Source organism: Puccinia triticina, chromosome 5A (genome assembly GCF_026914185.1).
Source record: "Puccinia triticina chromosome 5A, complete sequence".
Lineage (NCBI taxonomy): Eukaryota > Fungi > Basidiomycota > Pucciniomycetes > Pucciniales > Pucciniaceae > Puccinia > Puccinia triticina.
In genome coordinates, this window is record NC_070562.1 from 5,326,370 (window position 1) to 5,344,720 (window position 18,351).

The following is an 18,351-nucleotide window of genomic DNA, read 5'->3' on the forward strand; positions in this document are numbered from 1 at the left end:
AACTGCGTAACCCTTGAAGGGCCTGCGGTGGGTCATCTTTTATCAGCCAAGGAAAGCTAATCACCACCTGCAAAATTGTTTTGTTTTATGTAATCTGGTTGCACAGCCCCAATTGCAAAATAACAATTAGGGTTCTCAAAGTGACAACATACCGGCGTATGCCTTGAAAGCATAACAAGGCCCCATTTGGCACTATAGAACGTTTAGGCGCAGAGAGTCTTTATAAAGACCAGCGAGTGAGTTAGCACACGAAATGAGACTGAGTTGAGACTACCGGCGAGCACACCTGATGTGTGAGATGAGTTGAAACAGAAATGAGTAACTGAATAGATTTCATGAACATGAGCTGAGTGAAAGAAATAACAATGAACCTTTATAAAGACCAGCGAGTGAGTTAGCACATAAATGAGACTGAGTTGAGACTACCGGCAAGCACACCTGATGTGTGAGATGAGTTAGAACAGGAATGAGTAACTGAATGAAGAAAAGAGAAATAGAAAGTGATACACAATTACTATTTAGACTAAAATTCAATTAGGTTTCATCTAGGTTTACAGCTCTGACTATCACTACATAACCGGATGAAGAGTATTCTAATACTGAAACTCAATAGGCACTGATATAAATATAGGTGATATAATCACCGGTTAATTCAATAAAAAATACAAAATTCAACATAAAGCCTTAAGTTTTTTGTAGGCAACCTACAGTACTGGTTTCTTCAACTGTGAACTCAGAATCAACTTATCCAGCCATCTTCAGAACCATAATACCATTATATTGCTTCAGATTGGTCAAAAGTGATACAGTCAAACCTGTCTAGGGTTCTACCCTTTGGGAGAAGAATTTTGGTATGACTTTAGGCAGGTTATGCCCTTAGAGATGGTGATTTTGCAGGGCAATCAAGAATACGGGGCAGTTTTTTTCTATTCTGTTAGGCAGATTATGCAGTTAAAAGGGTATGCCCTTAGACAGGTTTGACTGTATAATTGTATTATGGTGCTGAAGATGGCTGAATCAGTTGAATCTGATTTCAAAGTTGAAGAGACCAGCACTATGGGTTGTCCACAAGGAGAAATTGGAAGCTTTATGTTGAATTTTGTATTTTTTATTGAATTAACCAGTGATTATATCACCTATAATTATATGATTGCCAAATAGGGCCTATTTTCAGGTACTGTCAAAAGCTGTCAAATGTGTCCCTGCAAAAAAGGTCTTTATATTTGGCAACATGTTATGTTTTTATGTTGTTACCTTGAAATCTAAATGCAGAGAGGGGGCAAGTGTCACTAACCACCATGTGAGTTTCCTTGGCACTTGTGTGCAAGTGCCATCTCTGAACTCAGTCATAGATTTGGCTGGATCTCAGTTAGAGGCTGGTTGGAAGGCAATTTCATGTCTGCCACAAAGTAAGTTTATAAGAACTGGAATCATACCAAATGTGTGGTGCAATGTCTGTGTAAATGTATGCCATACCTATGCTGAAAACCAGGCCAATTTAATGATAAGGTTTACTTGATCCTCAAGCTTGACCAAGGTTCCTCATATTTCAATTATCATGATTTTTGACCTCTTTGGAAACGCATACCCAGTAGGTATCTCTGAAACTGTTTTTGTATTTATTTTCAGGGCACACACCAAAAAGCTGCCAGTTATTTTTAAGTTTTTTCTATTACACATGGTTAAAACTTTGGATGGAGTGTAGTGATACTGTGGGAGGTAGAGCTGGTCCCTAGTACCCGTTGGCGGGTACAGGGGCGGGTACCTGTGGAAGTGCGCAGGTATCAACTGGGTGCGGGTATCCAGTCTGGGTCCAAATTCAGGCAGGTGCCCGTGCACAAATTGCCATTCTGCACAGCTCTGCTTGCCCCTAGTGCCCATTGGCGGGTACCCATGGAAACCACAAGGCCAGGAACTGCTTGGCAGACTCGCCTTCAACACCCGCTATCACTCCTTATTTTTTGCCCTTGGCCTCTCCCTTGCCCTTGTCTGGCACTTGCTCCACACCCTCTCCCCCGCCCGTCTCCCGGCTCTACCCACTAACTACACCAAAAGCACCCAGCACCCATCCCACTCGTCCTCACTGTCAGCCTGCGTGATGCCAAGGACAATAATCCTTCTAGCTACACGAGCTGCAAAGTGAAATACTAGAGTTTTAAGGACTCTGGGGATGATATCCAAGGCTTTGGAGAGGTTGTGTGGCGTAAAAAATAGAGAAATAGTAGTTTAATTATATTAATAAAATTAATATAATTAAAATAAGAGGGGCCTGCAAGCAGGGGTGGTTTAGATCCCTCTAAGGTATCGTGCAAAAGTAGAAGATTTAGGTACCTGTTAGTACTGGGGCCTGCAAGCAGGGGTGGTTTAGATCCCAGCAAGAATGAAGCGGAGAATCTCAAGAGAAAGGGGTTAAACTTACTAGAATTAAGCCCTTAAAGTCTTGAGGTTCTTCAGGGGAGAATCTGAGCAGATTCAGACGAAGGAATTGAGCTAAAGTCAGCAACTAAGGATCTTACCAGGCAGAGAACAGGTGTTGAGCACGTGTTGGAAGCGGGTAATGATCAGAGTAGGTGTAATAGCATGAGGGAGGGTCTTTGGAGCGCACAGAGGGCCCTTTAAATAGTCATGAAAGCCCTCAGGGAGCGCTCAGGGAGCCATATAGCTGCTGGCCAACTTGTGGGCGTAATTCTGGCTCAATTTGGCGGTTGGCCAACTTGTGGGCGTGATTTTAGACCAATTTGGCAACGCTACAGGAGGACTATTCCTTTTTGGGGCGTGCAAATGGCTGCAAAAGTAATATTTGGCCGTATCAGGACTAGTCTAAAACACTTCTAACTAGTAGGGGTTGTTACGTGTGTCCTATCTTCTAGATTGGGCCACTTATGATGCTCCTGTATCATAATTAGTCTGAAACACATGGTAATTGTTTCAGGCTAATTTACAGGTTACATAATAGTAATTACTGTTTGGGACATGCAGACTGTCACGTGTGGCCAATTGTTCTGCTTTGGTCTACATAATGACATCACATGTACCAATTGGTTGGTACTTCTTATCTTTGTGCGTCAAGAATGTTTTATTTACATCATTACATATGTAATGGAACATTCTAGGCGCTCATGGGACTCAGAAGGTGTCATATCTTCAAAGTATGGCGTGATCACGGCCTTTTTGGGTGTCTGTGGCGCTTACAAGCATATGTACATGAGCATATAAGCATGAGCGCTACCTTATCCGTGGTAACTGGGTATATTTTCATGTGTAATTTACACAGGGAAGGAGTAAGAGTTTAGGGTACGTTGCAGTGAGGTACCCTAGTTTATTTTAGGCGTAGATTAGGAATCTGAAGTAATATTCTACAATTTACATATGTAAGAGTGCGTAATAATGTCTCTTTCATAGGTAATATTTATACTTTTTATAGTGTTACATATGTAGGAGATTAGTAATAATGTCTCTAACATATGTAACAATTTTATTATTTTTCTGTGATATTATGTCACAGTGGCTCTGACATAGTAGCCAGCTGACACTCACCCTGCCAGCGTTGGAAACGCTATCAACCAGTTCATCTTCTAACAAACCGTTCATGCACATCATGGCCCAGGACAACAGCTTCAAGACGGGTGGACAAACAGGCGCCTGATAACCTATACATGGCGCGAAGGGCTGCGCTTTGTTGACCTCGGCCTTGTCGCCGGCCTCGCCTGGCTCCCCCCCATCTCTTGTCAACATTTGAAGCAAAGGTTCAATCACCGCGGCCATCCAAGCAGCCCGCAGCGTTTGCGGGTTCAGGTTGAGAATCAATATTGATGTCAGAGATGAGAAAGAAGCTAAGGAAGCTATCAAGCACGGGGCAGACGTGATCATGTCAGATAACGTCATTCTGAATCAAAATGTCTGCTTTTCTTACTTTAGTTCACCCCCAAGAATTTCCAGACCTCCGCTTGATCTTTGAAACAAGCCTTCCAAGGCACCAAAAGTGCTTCTATGCCTTTGAGCAGGAAATCTTGGCCTTCTTGCGGATCACCGCTACCAAACCAGAGCATTTGTTGATCTTTTTCAGTACGCGTAAGCAACCCTTTTTATTCATGAGGGGGAGCAGGTTTTTTTTTTGCTGATCATTGGACTTCTAGATATGCACAGGTTTTGATGTCTGCCAACATAACAAGAAGGATATATCGCGGCATGGGAAGAAGCTGCACACGAGGTTCTTCCACCGATCTGGGCAAGACATCAGTTGCTTCTTGGAGGCCCATTCTCAAGCTTGGCTGATATTGGGGCTTGAGGGGAAGGGGGCTTCAGCGCGCGAGCTTTGACGGTGAGCACATGCTTGGGCTGATAGGTTGTGTGGGAGGGCACGCTGGGAGGGAGGCGGCAGCTGCTGGACCGACTGATCTGGCTGTGCAACTGGGTGGACTCGAGGCGACGGGGCCTTACCAAAGGGACTGAGAAGCTACCTGGCAGAGACGCGGCTCATCTTCGAGGCCTTCAACAGCTTTAGCCAGGCCCAGAGCGCGCTCACGACTGTTTCCCAACGGGAGCAGAAGCTGTTGCTGAACCAGCAGAACCTCAGCCTCCTTGGAACCTGCTCACCCCACAAACCCAGCCGTAGCCACAACCGTACCAGTGATTTGATTTGGCTCCCTTCTAGCCCCACTAAAACCAATCCCTTTCCCCCAAGGCCCGCCACTGGCAGGGTTGTGGGTTGCTGTTATATGTATAACAAACCAATCCCAACTGAGTCTAAGCTGGACAAGATAATTTTGTCTCCAATCAGTGGGGGAATAAAAGGCAGTGAATTTTCCTAGCGAACAGTATTGTGAGGGTTTGTTGGTGACTGAACCATAGAACTTTTCAAAATACTCCTAGCAGTCAGTATTGACATGTCAGACTAAGTACATCATACTTCTGTTGAGGAGCTATTGGAACTTGAAGGGTGAAGAATTTTTGTAACTTTGGCAGCAGATTCAATTGACTCTGCAACCTTAGCTGTAGAAGATGTATGGTGTTTTGCTTATTTGTTGGAAATCAAGGGTCCTGTGCCCAAGTGAAAATGATCATGATGATCTTTATTTCACAATGCAAGGTAAAAACAAAATTAAAATTGTAATCATGGAATGCCAGGATTTGGGCACAGCAACAGGACCATCTGTCCAAGAATTTTACAAAGCACAATATGTAGGAGGGATTGAGGTGCATGTAGGAGGGATAGTGATGCACTGGCGGTAAACTGGACACTTGAAAGTGCGGTGGCGTAGCCGCCCTGAACTCTAGTATATTTAAAAACTGTATAGATGTGCAAACCAGATCTTCAAATCAAAACACAACAATCAGATTATCCACACATCATCACTCAGCCCCACCAACCAACCAGTTTTTTTCTTTTTTCTTTGGAAATGGGAGGAAGGCTGAGATAAGACATATGTGGAGGGTCAGGATTATAATTTGATGAGAAGCATATGTGAAAACAAAACAACAAAAAAAGCTAAAGATATCTATCAATCATGAAATTCATAATATATTGACCTTAGTGGTTTATCTTGAACCAATCCCAACTAAGTAATAAAACAATAAACTCCTTGATAACTCCAATAATTCAACAGAAGGCAGATGATGTATGAAAACCATGTATCAATTTAAGATTTTTCTTCCTCTTCCTCTTCCTCTTATTACAAGTCACATCAACAGGGAAGCCGGACAGAAGCTTGGAGTAAGCAAAGGCGCACCTCTTTCTCAGTGCAAGTGATGAGCAGCAAGCCCTTGGAGACCAGACAATCCAAGTACGTCAAATGGCCCTCAATCAGCGGTTCTAGATCTGTTGCAAGACTCAAAAGTGGTAATGAAACCCTTTTGCTGAATTTTGAAGGGTATGATGGAGTTGCAAGCTCTGCCCTTCTGTTATCAGTCAACATTAATACCCACCAAGCTCAGCTTGGCAAGTTTTATTAAGTGATAGGTCTGGTCTGTTCCAGATGAAATCTGTTTGACTGGCAACGTGTAAGTGTTTTAATTACTTTGTTATAAGGGTTTTAGGATTTGAGTGTGGATGAGTGTTGGGTGACTTGTGAGTTCTGGGTGAGGAACTGGGGAGCAGGCCACTGGGGGTGGAGAGAGCTCCTTTTATAGACAAAAGTGGAGCCCCAAAGGGGCTTGTGGATTAGGGTTTCAGCTAATCTAGACAACAGGGTGAGGGATTTCAGCTGGTGGGAGTAGGTACAAATGATGTCATGACCCCCCAAGGGCGCATGAATGGTGTCAGAATATACAACAAAACATTCTAAACATGCCAGGGGTGCATACATGATGTCAGAATTTACAAAAGAACATTCTAACGCATGCATAAGGTGACAGTAGACTGCATGAGCTGTCATACAGGGGTAATTAGTGTATACACAAAGTCTGAGGCTGCAGAAACTGTCAGGCGCGGTGATGCCAGGAGTAAGTGAACTCTTCTAGCTACACCGGTGACTGCGCCGCAGTGCGGTGGTAAGCGCAATAAAAGCGCGGTAGAAAGGTAAAAAAAAATAACTTAAAGTTATTTTTAGGAGAAAAAACCCAAAAGGGTTGTAACGGAGGGGCCAGGAGCGCCTGGGGTATTTGAGTGCCCTCCGGTGATCTTACAGGGCCCGCGCACTAGGTGCGCAGGGGTGGTTATGAGACCTGTGACGTCTGGGGCCCAACTAAGGGTGTGTTTCAAACGTAAAAACGTTCCCAGGACAAGGGATATAATCCCGATAGAGAAAGAAGGAAACAGCGGACTTACTCTTGAAGAGAGTCCGCAAAAGAAAACGGCAAACAACTCAAAGAACCGAGATCGTGGCAATACAGGCAATCAACCGGTCGGATAGACGGGGCGGAGCTGGTATAGCGACGAGGTGGTTGGTATGAATCTGGGGAGGCTTATTCTCGCTCAGAAGCCTCCATTTATATATTCTTGCGGCGACCGGTAGGGTCGCCGTTCCTATTGCAAATTACTCACGACTTCTCGGCCTGGGACATAGCTAGTTTGGACAGGAGTGATCTTGAGTTCTACTATTCTGACCACTCCTGTTCACTGTTCTCATTGTTGAGTGTAGCTCTTCCTCGGTCCAAGGAAGAGTTTTTCATTCAGGACGTCTATTCTTGGTTGAGAACTTTGGGCTGGGGGAGAGTAGACCGTTCACTTTATTGCTATTCTCCTCCGGCCGGCTCCACTCGATCAGTTCTATTGTCACTTCTTAGAACAATAGGACAGGAGAATGTCTAGCACTTGTTCTCTTGGCTTTGAGAACGCTTTTGTATCCCGTTCTGTTGTTATGAGAACGGGTTTCACTCATAACTACATTCTTTCTCCGGCCGATACCTGCGGCCGGAGTTTGTACACTCTCTCCTCGATTCTATCAATCGTTTGAGGGGAGGCTTGTTGCATATTCATATTCTTATTTGCGGCGCTCTGCGCCGCACTCAGTGCTCAAAAAGTCGTAGTCGCTAAAGCTGTGTAGGTTTCACGACTACTTGGCGCTCTGCGCCGCGAATAGTATGCACAGTTAGCAACACATGTAGAATTGTTAGCTGGGCTCTAACTTATTCTAGTAGCCCGGCTGACATTCCCTCCCACCAAGATAAGTTACTCATAACTTAGCTGAGCTACTTACGCTTAGAAACTCTGTAATTGCGTAGGTGAATTGCTCCATCCGGGATATTATTTTCCGGTAGCCATTCATCTTTATCTGCTGATTGGTTTCTATATATTACAAGGTACAACCTAGTGTCTTTACCTAAAACCCTTTCTTTTTTGTCTTTAAGGATTTTATGTAATTTAAGTTGCTCCTTAGGTGGCAGCTCTTCTATAGGTACGGGTATAGGTTTGGGAGTTGGCTCATTTTCTCTCTGAACATATCTTTTAATTAAGCTTACTGGAAATACTGGGTGCTTCCAACTGAATTCTTCAGTGAGGATTACTTCCACCGCATTCTTACCATGTATGTTTTTGATTACAAATGGTCCTACAAAGGCGGGTTTGAGTTTTCTACAACCACCCAAATTGTTAAAATTTACTGTTGAAAGAAGGACTTTCTCTCCTATACGGAATTCTGGTTCTTTGTGACTCTTGTCCCACCACATCTTACTGTACTCAGCCGCTTCTTGAACGCGTTTAGCAGCATGTTTATTTGCAGCTTCCAGCATCTGTTTAAAGTCTAACGCTGTAGGATGTGCTAGTGGCAATTCGTCATTGATAGTATCTTTTGGTAGTCTGGGAATCCAACCCCTCTCTAAGATATACGGCGCTTCTTTAGTAGTAGAGTGCTTACTACTATTATAGGCCATTTCTAGGGCAGGGAGTAAATTTACCCAGTCATGTGTATACCCGTCACTATTTCTAAATTCTAGCCCAAAGGCGCAAAACCTTCGTAGAAGATCCTCCAATGTCTGGATCATTCTTTCTGCTAAACCATCAGTCTGCGGGTGATACGCGGTTGAGAAGGCTAATTTAGTGCCCAACATATTGTGAAGATTTCTCCAAAATTCTGACGTAAATTTTGGGTCTCTGTCACTGATAATTATTTTTGGGATACCCACATCAGCCATAATTCTGTTCCAGAATAGCATAGCTACTTCCATAGCTGTGTCATCTTTGTGATGCGGAATGAACCTGGCTCTCTTGGAAATTCTATCTACCACTACTAGGACTGAATTATAGGAGAAGGCTCCTCCCGGTGGTAATCCTGTCACAAATTCCATGTTAATGATTTCCCACTGAGTTTTGGGTTCCGCAATGGTCTGCAATAATCCAAACCTCTTTCCAGTCTGTTTATTAGCTTTTTGACATGTTTCGCAGGATTTAACATATGCTTTAGTTTGGTTTTTCCAATCAACCCACCAGGCTGTCTGTTTAACCCTTTCCAAAGTTCTATCTTCAGAAAAGTGTCCTGCGCCAGCATTATCATGGCATTCATACAACATATTTTTGATGTGAATTTCTTTACTCAGAACTATCACACTGGAATGTCTATGTATAAAATATATTATGCCGTCTAACAGGGTAAACTGTCCTGCTTTGTATGGGGTCAATAGACATTCCGGTAAGCTGGAAATCAATTCTGGAGCGCTGTTTTCATTATCCAGGATATTGATTAACTTGAGAAGTTCTAAATCTTCACTATAGCTGATTCTGACTTCCTCAAAGAATGCGTTGTCAATGTCACATACGTGAATTCCTAAAATGGGGAATACATCCTCATCTTCCGGATCATAGGCAGGATTATCTGGAGTGTTAGGCAAAGCCCATCTACTTAGTCCATCTGCATTAGTATGCTTAGCTCCCACCCTATGGATAATGGTCATGTGTCCCCTATACTGTTGTATTGCAATCTGCCATCTGAGCATGTGACGGTTGGGCGTCTTCATGTTCATTAGGGTTCTTACTGCTATACAATCTGTAACTACAATGATCTTACAACCTTCTAGATAATAATGTAGTTTCTCTAAAGCCCATACAAGACATGAAAATTCCATCGGACTGGCTCCATATCTCATTTATGTCTTACGGACTTGTCGAGAAATGAACAGCACAGGTTTTTCTACAGGAATACCATCAATTATGAATTCTTGATGTAAAGCTGCTCCTATGCCTTTGAAGCAAGCGTCTATGTACAGTATAAATGGCAAAGAGTAATCTGGTTGTGCTAGTACGGGAGCTGTAGTAATAAGCCTTTTTAGTTGCTCGTATTGCTCTACTCTCCCGTATGTCATTTCAAAGAAGACATCTTTGCTACACAACTCGTATAAAATTTTTGAGATGTTTGCAAATTTAGGGATATGTTGTCTGTAATAACTACAAAATCCCAAAAATGACTGCATTTCTGTCATTGTCTGCGGCATAGGTTTAAGCAGAACTGCTGCTACTCTGTTTTGATCTATGGCTAGAGATAATCCGGAGACTATATGACCTAAAGCCTTGAGCTCTTGCATGCCAAAGTTGCATTTCTTGATTGACATTTTCAAACCTGCTGTAATAGCTGTACGGAGGACCAATCTTATTTTTTCTAAATGATCCTCCCAGTTTGTAGAATATATGATAATGTCATCTATGTAAATCATCATCCAACTTTGTCTAATAAAGGATCCAAATATCGTGTCCATCATACGCTGAAAGTGTGACGGAGCATTTTTTATACCAAATGGCATCCTTAAATATTCATACACTCCTAGATGGCAGATTATTCTCATAAATTTTCTGCTCTCTTCTTTAATAGGTATTTGATGGAACCCTTTAAGAACATCCATTGTTGTGATGTATTTAGCTTTCGCCAAATTATGCAGTGAATGATCTATCCTTGGAATAGGATAATTTTCTGCCTTGGTGTAATTATTAAGGGCTCAAAAGTCTCCTACCATACGGGATTTATCATTATGCCATGCTATAATTACGGGCGTAGTTATTTCCACTTGTTTGTTGTGGCCTACTTTCCTCAAAACCTTAAGTTCTAAAAGTTCTTTGATGTGGATCTCTAAGGCTTCCCTAGACTTAGGGCTGGAAGGATAAGCGGCTCTCCGTAACGCAGGAGGGTATGGGGGCTGACACGTAAGTTCTATCTCAATGTCGTGTCCTGAGATATTCCCTATAGGTTCCTCCTTTGTGCAAAAAGCTTCTTCATGCTCAAAGCAGACTTGCAATACATCTGATTTTTGCTCCGTAGTCAAATCACTGCTAATGGCAGCCTGAGACATATAATCTTGACTGAACTTGATCAGTTCTTTATTCTCATGATTTTTTCTGGGAGGATTCTGAAAGCTAATGTTACATATCTCAAACTTTCTTTTCCAATCACCACCTATAGTGTAGTATCTGTTTCTGCTTTGAATTACATCTATTCCATACAAGCAGAATGCATCATCACCTATAATAAGATAATCACTCACAGCATCTTCTAGGACTACAAATTCTACGTGTAATCTCAAAGAACCTTTTGTGTGCGGAAAAATAAGAGGTAACTTAACTATCCCTATTGGTTTAAGGGCTGCGTTACAACTGCTAAATTTAGCCTTGGGTGTGGGGAGAAGATTATTCTTCCAGTCAGGGTAACAAGAGTCTAGTAAATTGGTACTAGTGCAAGAACAAAATGCTCCAATGTCTAGAAGAGCTCTGACTTCTCTCTCATCGAAGATAACTGTTGTGTAGCTAGTTTTTCCCAAAGTATAACTCATGCCTTCTTCTGGTTTATTTGTCATGAGTTTGGCATCTGATACATGCCCAACTCCCAGTGAAGAATTCCATTTCTGTGGCAGGTTGGAATCTCCTTGGATTACCGTGATACGCAATGGATCGCCTAGATCGGCTTGTATTACGTTGCATTTGGCATTAATTTCTGGTTCATCCAGGCAATCTCCAACTTCAGGCTCCATACTGACAATGTCGAATTGGGAGCCCGTATCAGATAGGTCATCTTCATCTGATTCTACTTCTATATTGTTAATCCGTTTACGTGGTTTAGGGCAATCAGGTCTCTTATAGCCTTTCTCTCCACAATTATAACACTCAATACTAGTTGGTTTTCTAGTAGGCACTTCTGCAATCTTTCTTTCTGCAGCTGTGTTTTCTCTAGGAGCTGGATTACGCCTTTCTTTGTACGTCTTGGGTTTCCTGTCTAATTTCTTAGCCACAATAATTATTTCTATAGTGGCTACTAATTCAGACAAGTCTACGTCTGCATCTTTCAACCTGCACATCACATCATGTTCTAAGTAATTAGGGCACTTTTTCAAGATTTTCTTAGTGACAAATTTCTGAGCGGGTTGGTTATAGATACAATCAATTCTTTTCTTCTGACTTAGACACCATTTGTATGGGTCATCTTTCGTAGGATCAAAGAAATCATTCTCATATGCGGCCAGCATTTTATCCTCCCAGACATCTGTACCAAACTGTTTGTGGATCAGTTTTTTCCACTCTTCCCAGCTTACTTTTCCGACAGATTTCTTTTTTCTGACGAACCAGTCTAAAGCTACGCCTTCAAATAAACTTGGCAATCTGGCAGTTACTACTTCATCAGTAGCTTTGTAACACTCAAGGAGATGATCTACGTAATCTATGAAGTGGATATGATCATATTCTCCTTCTCCAGAGAATTTAGGCCATTCTTTCATTGGCGGCATCAGTTTGCATTTGGTCACTGGATCTAAACTATTCATAAAAGAAGTAGTCTGTCTTGGTTGGTCCTGGTAAGGTTGGGAATCACTAGTTGCGTTTGGGCGGGGCAACCTGGTTGGTTCTTCTTCCTTAGGAGGTAGAGACCTTTCTTGGTGTTGAAATGCTCTATTCCTATTATTCAGTAAGGGATTGTTAAACCTGACTTCTTCCGCCTGAGCAGATCCTGGGTTATGAATCAGATGCGGGGGAGTCTGTATTCCAGCTACATTTTGTTTAAGAGTCTTTATCTCTTGTTTCAGAGAGCTTATTTGTTCCTCTGTGGAGAGGTTGATCTTATTTACCATCTCTTTCATGTTATCTTCCTGACAACTCACTAAGTCTATCAAAATTTGTAACTGGGTGGATTGATGTTCCTCACGCTCTCTGTTTACTTTGATAACCTCAGTTTTCAAAGTAGACAACATTTGGGTTTTAAAATCTGCCATATCAATGTCAATATCCGTAAGTTTGTCTTGTAGACTTTGATTTGTACCAGTCATATTCTCAAGGCTTTTTGTTATCTCACTCATTTTACTCTTAATCTCTCCAATATCTTGGCGAAACTCAGGGATTTTAACAAAATGTTCTTGAGACATGTCTATTGCACGACTGACAGCAGATTCAAGAGTGTTAATAATAGAAGTATGACATTCCACAATTTTCTTGTTTGTAAACTTATATTGGTTACTAGAGTTACTATGCAATGTAGACAAATTTCCATACAAGTTATCAAACATATGGAAAATAAAATCTCTATCAACTACATCTGGTCGTAGGCTTGTTCCAAGGTGTTTGCTGCCTTCATGACTTGAGCCCATCTGGTGCGGTCTCTGCGGAGCTGGTTGGTTTGATCTGTTGGAGGAGCTTTTTGTTTTTTCAAAGTCCTCGCTGGAGGGGCGATCTGTTTCTTTACCGTCCAGGGGTTCCAACCCTCCACAAAGGACTCTAACTCCTTTCAAGAGAGAAACTTCTGAGCCGCTTTTTGGTTCTCTTGAGCTCCGCGTAGAGCGGCTTTGAGCTCCTCCGGAGATCCTTGAGCCTGGAGAGAGATGCATTTTCTCCAGTTGGCTTGGTGGACGTCCACCAAGTTCTGGATCATCTTGACTTGCTCCTCCTCCAGCTCTTTGGTGGTTTTCACCGGAGCTTTGGCTTTCGAGGTGCTCGGAGCTGGGTCCGTGTTCTTCTTGAACCGAAGCGAGACCTCGAAGTCCGCCGGATCCTCCTCCAACTGATCCTCCGACGATAGATCCTCCGATGGCGGACCCTTTGCGGCTGCCTCTTTTAGGAGTGGCAAGGGGTCCTTCGAGGTCAGGTCTGGAAGATCGGGTAGACATTGTATCAGTGTATTGTTTGTTTTATAAGGGGTCAGATTCTGGTAAAAATTTGACTAACTTTCGACTTCCGGTTCGGAGTCGCTGACGTCGATGTCCGCTAAGTTCTTGGCGGGAGCTAGGTCTATTTCAGCTGCGGAGAACGGAGGGATTGGTCAGTGATGCGGTTTTCTGCAGTCAGTTTTGCAGGAGAGAGTTACTTACGGGTATCTCTTGGGTGGCGTATAGTGCCGGCGACGTAGTTTGGTTTTGGAGCGGGCACTGTTATTATCCGAGCAGCAAAAGTGTTAGTGCTCCGGCGGTGCGGAATAGGAGCGGGATGAAACTTCCTAGTAGGTTTCTTCAACGGAACGTCTACTTCAAGCTTCAGCGCAGCAGCAGCTGCGAGATTCTTTTCGGATTGGGTTTTCCGAACCACTGTAGGAGAAGGGATGGAGGGTTAGCGAGTATTTTAACAAGGGTAGTTAAAAAAGGTAGGAATTTCAAGCTCACTTTTGCGTTCTAGACAAGCTTTGGCTTTGCGAGCGCGATGTTCACGTAAGAAGAGCTGAAATCGAAGTTTTCCTTTGATACTTTCTTTTTGTTCGCGTTCAATTCGGTCGGTGGCGATCTTGAGCTGCTCAGCGTACGAAAGCTTCTCCCAGACGGTAGGGACGTAATTCCGGGCACGTTCTTCTCTCTGTTCTTTAAGATAACGGAGATAATACCGAATCAGTTCAGCGTTTCACTGTAATTCCACTAAAAAAAAAAGAGAAATTTTGTCAGAAAAAGAGGTTGCTTCGCGGTTTTTCTGCGGTAAAGAAGAGGGTACAGAAGGGTTAAAGGCTTCTGAAGATACGCGCGAAGAGATCGCGGTTTAGGTTGCTCTGTGGAGAGCGGTTAGATAGCGCAGAAGAGCGCGAGGATAGTTCTGCTCTAGGTAGCGCAGGTGGCGAGCTGCGGAGAGCAGGTAGAGAGCACGAGTGCTCTAAGTGGGTTGCGCTGAGGTTCGCGGCTTAAATCGCCCGAAGTAGAGCGGCTAAAGTTTTGCGCTAGGTAGCGCGGGTGGTGCGCTACTGAGAGCGGGTGGGGAGCGGTAATAAACTTAATAAATTAAGTTTTAAGGGGCAATATTGCCTACTGCGCTCGAAGCGCGGGGGTTTAGACTTATTGTAAGAGTTAAGTAAGCTTAAGGGTGGGTTTGGTTTGGTTTATTTCGTTGGATAAACGAAAAAAACTAAGTAGATTATGGGGTTATGGGTTAAAACAGGTTTTAGTTCCCGGCCAGACCCCCAATTGTCAGGCTCGGTGATGCCAAGAGCAATATAGCTCCTCTAGCTACACCGGCGACAGAGCACGGTGCGGTGGTAAGCGCGATAAGAGCGCGGTGAGAAGGGTAAAAAATAACTCAAAGTTATTTTTAAGAGAAAACCCAAAAGGGTTGTAACAGAGGGGCCAGGAGCGCCTGGGGTATTTAAGTGCCCTCCGGTGGTCTTACAGGGCCTGCGCACGATATGCGCAGGGGTGGTTATGGAACCTGTGACTTCTGGGGCCCAATTAAGGGTGTTTTTGAACGTACTAACGTTCCCAGGGCAAGGGATATGATCCCGATAAAGAAAGAAGGAAACAGCGGACTTACTCTTAAAGAGGGTCCGTGAAAGAAGACGGCAGACGACTCAAAGAACCAAAATCGTAACTATACTGGCAAGCGACCGGTCGGGTAGACGGGGCGGGGCAGGTATGGCGACGAGGTGGTTGGTATGAATCTGGGGAGGCTTTTACTCGCTCAAAAGCCTCCTTTATATATTCTTGCGGCGACCGGTAGGGTCGCTGGTCTATTTTCAAATTCATCGCGGCTTCTCGGCCGCGGGAAGAACTAGTTAGGACAGGAGTGGTAGAGCGTTCTATTGCTCGCATCGCTCTTGTCCTCTTTACTCAACGACAAGTGTTACTCTTCCTCGGTCCGAGGAAGAGTTCCACTCTTTATGACGTTTTCTTGGTTGTTCATCTTTGGCCGGGGGAGACGCAGCAGTTTATTTCTTCACTACTCTCCTCCGGCCATTTCCTGTAGAACGTTCTACGGGTTTTTTGTTAGTTCAACAATAGCAAACCCGTTCTCTTGGCCTGAGAACGGGTTTTTGGATCATGGCTACTATTCTTTCTCCGGCCGCTACCTGCGGCTGGAGTTTTGACAGTCTCTCCTCAATTCTATACATCGTTCGAGGGGAGATCTTTTATTACATATTCATTTTCGTATGCGCGGCGCTCTGCGCCGCTTTATTGTTCAATAATGAATATGGTATTCATTTTATACAAGGCGCTCTGCGCCGCAATAAATGTGTACTTTTAACAATTGTTATATATCAGTTAGCTGGGCTCTAACTTAATATAGTAGCCCGGCTGACACCGGTCATCCAGGGCGTTGTATATATCCCTCTCAATGACCGGTCTTTACCGGTCATCCAGAGGGCTATGTGGTCTTGATGGCGGGTCTGTGCCGGTGATCAAAGGCTCAGAGGCTTGACTGTAAGTCAAAAAAAAGCACATTTGTAAATATGTGAGCACGGATCTTCTCTGTTACTTGACTTCAGTAAAATTCAAGGTTTGGTTGACTTTGATAATTTATTTAAACTTGAAGAAATGATGTAACACACCTCAGATTGTGTGGGATGAACCGCAAGAAGCAAGGCTTTGTGCCAAGCAAATTTTTAAGGCCCCGTTTGGATGCCCCAATTTTGGTTATAAATTGCGCGACTTATAACCGGGGGTGCTCGGGGTATAACACCTCATTTATATGTGTTTGGGACGGCCATTTATATTGTAAAATTCATTACTCGGCATAACGGGAAATTTATTCCCCCAGCCATTCTGGAAATAGAGGTCCTGACCTCTATTTCCGGGTGATAAATGGCTGGCCCATGGCTACATACATATGTACGGGCCAATCATCTAGGGAGTACCACACAACCTCCCAATGACCGGTCAACCGGTCATCAAAGAGCACGCATCAACTTCTGGATGGCTGGTTTGACAGGCCATCCAGAGGACACCCTCTCAATGACCATTCAACTGGTCATTGAAGAGTACTTCACCTCTTGATGACCCAACCAGTCATCAAGAGGGACTCTACACCCTCTCGACGACCGGACAAGTCATTGAGAGGGATTCTACACCCTCTCCATGACTGGTTGAAACCAGTCATCGAGAGGTACTCTACACCCTCTCAATGACCGGATCAAGAGGGACTCTACCCCCTCTTGATGTCCGGTGAACCACTCATTGAGAGGGTGAGTCCCTCTCAATGTCCGGTCAACCACTCATTGAGAGGGTGAGTCCCTCTCAATGTCCGGTCAACCACTCATCAAGAGGGACTCACTCCTTCTCAATGACCGGATGATTCTACACCCTCTCAATGAGTGGTTGACCGGATATCAAGAGGGTGTAGAGTCCCTCTTGGTGACCGGTCAAGCAGTCATTGAGAGGGACCGGTCAAGCAGTCATTGAGAGGGACCGGTCAAGCAGTCATAGAGGGATTCTACACCCTCTTGATGACTGCTTGACCGGTCATTGAGAGGATGTAGAATCCCGCTTGATGACTGCGTGACTGCTTGACTGGTCACCAAGAGGGACTCTACACCCTCTTGATATCCGGTCAACCACTCATTGAGAAGGTGTAGAATCATCCGGTCATCAAGAGGGACTCACCCTCTTGATGAGTGGTTGACTGGACATCAAGAGGGGGTAGAGTCCCTCTCAATCTGGTAATCAAGAGGGTGTAGAGTCCCTCTCAATCCGGTCATCAAGAGGGTGTAGATTCCCTCTCAATCCAGTCATTGAGAGGGACTCACCCTCTTGATGAGTGGTTGACCGGACATTAAGAGGAACTCACCCTCTCAATGAGTGGTTGACCAGACATCATGAGGGACTCACCCTCTTGATGAGTGGTTGACCGGACATCAAGAGGGTGTAGAGTTCCTATCAATGACTGGTTTCAACCAGTCATGGAGAGGGTGTAGAATCCCTCTTGATGACTTGTCCGGTTGTCAAGAGGGTGTAGAGTCCCTCTCAATGACTGGTTGGGTCATCAAAAGGTGAAGTCCCCTTCAATGACCGGTTGAACGGTCATCGAGAGGGTGTCCTCTGGATGGCCTGTCAAACCAGCCATCCAGAAGTTGATGTGTGCTCTTCAATGACTTGGTGGACCAGTCATCAAGAGGCCGTGTCCTTCCTCTTTGAGACTGGTTGACCGGTCACCAAGAGGGTGCGTAGTAAGTACTCCTCCAGCCTACATACATATATAGCTCTGCCTGCCTTGGTTTGCCAAACAGTCCTGTTATAAATGGACTCAAATGTATTCTGGAGTGGATGTGCCAAACAGACATGTGATAAATCTGATGATTTTTTGATTGGGTTTATTACAGTTGGATTTCACATTGGGTGTTATGTATTTTATTATGCAATTTATCATATCACACCAGGCGTCCAAACGGGGCCTAAGGTATAAGGTCTTGAGGGCAAGGAACTGTGATGGTTTGGAAAAACCAGCCAGCCAAACTCAAATTCTAGGCTCTGCAAAAGGGGGTGATAGCGCGCAAGTCCCTCCTGCCGAGGGCTATCGGAGGCTTGCTTCGCAAGACCAGACGCCCGCAGCAGCGAGGGACTTGGGTTAAGTTCGAGGTAAGGTGCACCCGCTTGCAGGCAATTGTCTTCTACCAGGACCTCAACCACCCAAGCCGGAATTCTGGCGTAGCTTTTCCCAGCTCCCACACTTCTCAAACTGACATGGAAACTACTGGGATTAGAGGAAACCAGACATCGTCAATTTCGGATTGATCTCGAATCACGGATGGGCCGGACGGTGTTGGATCA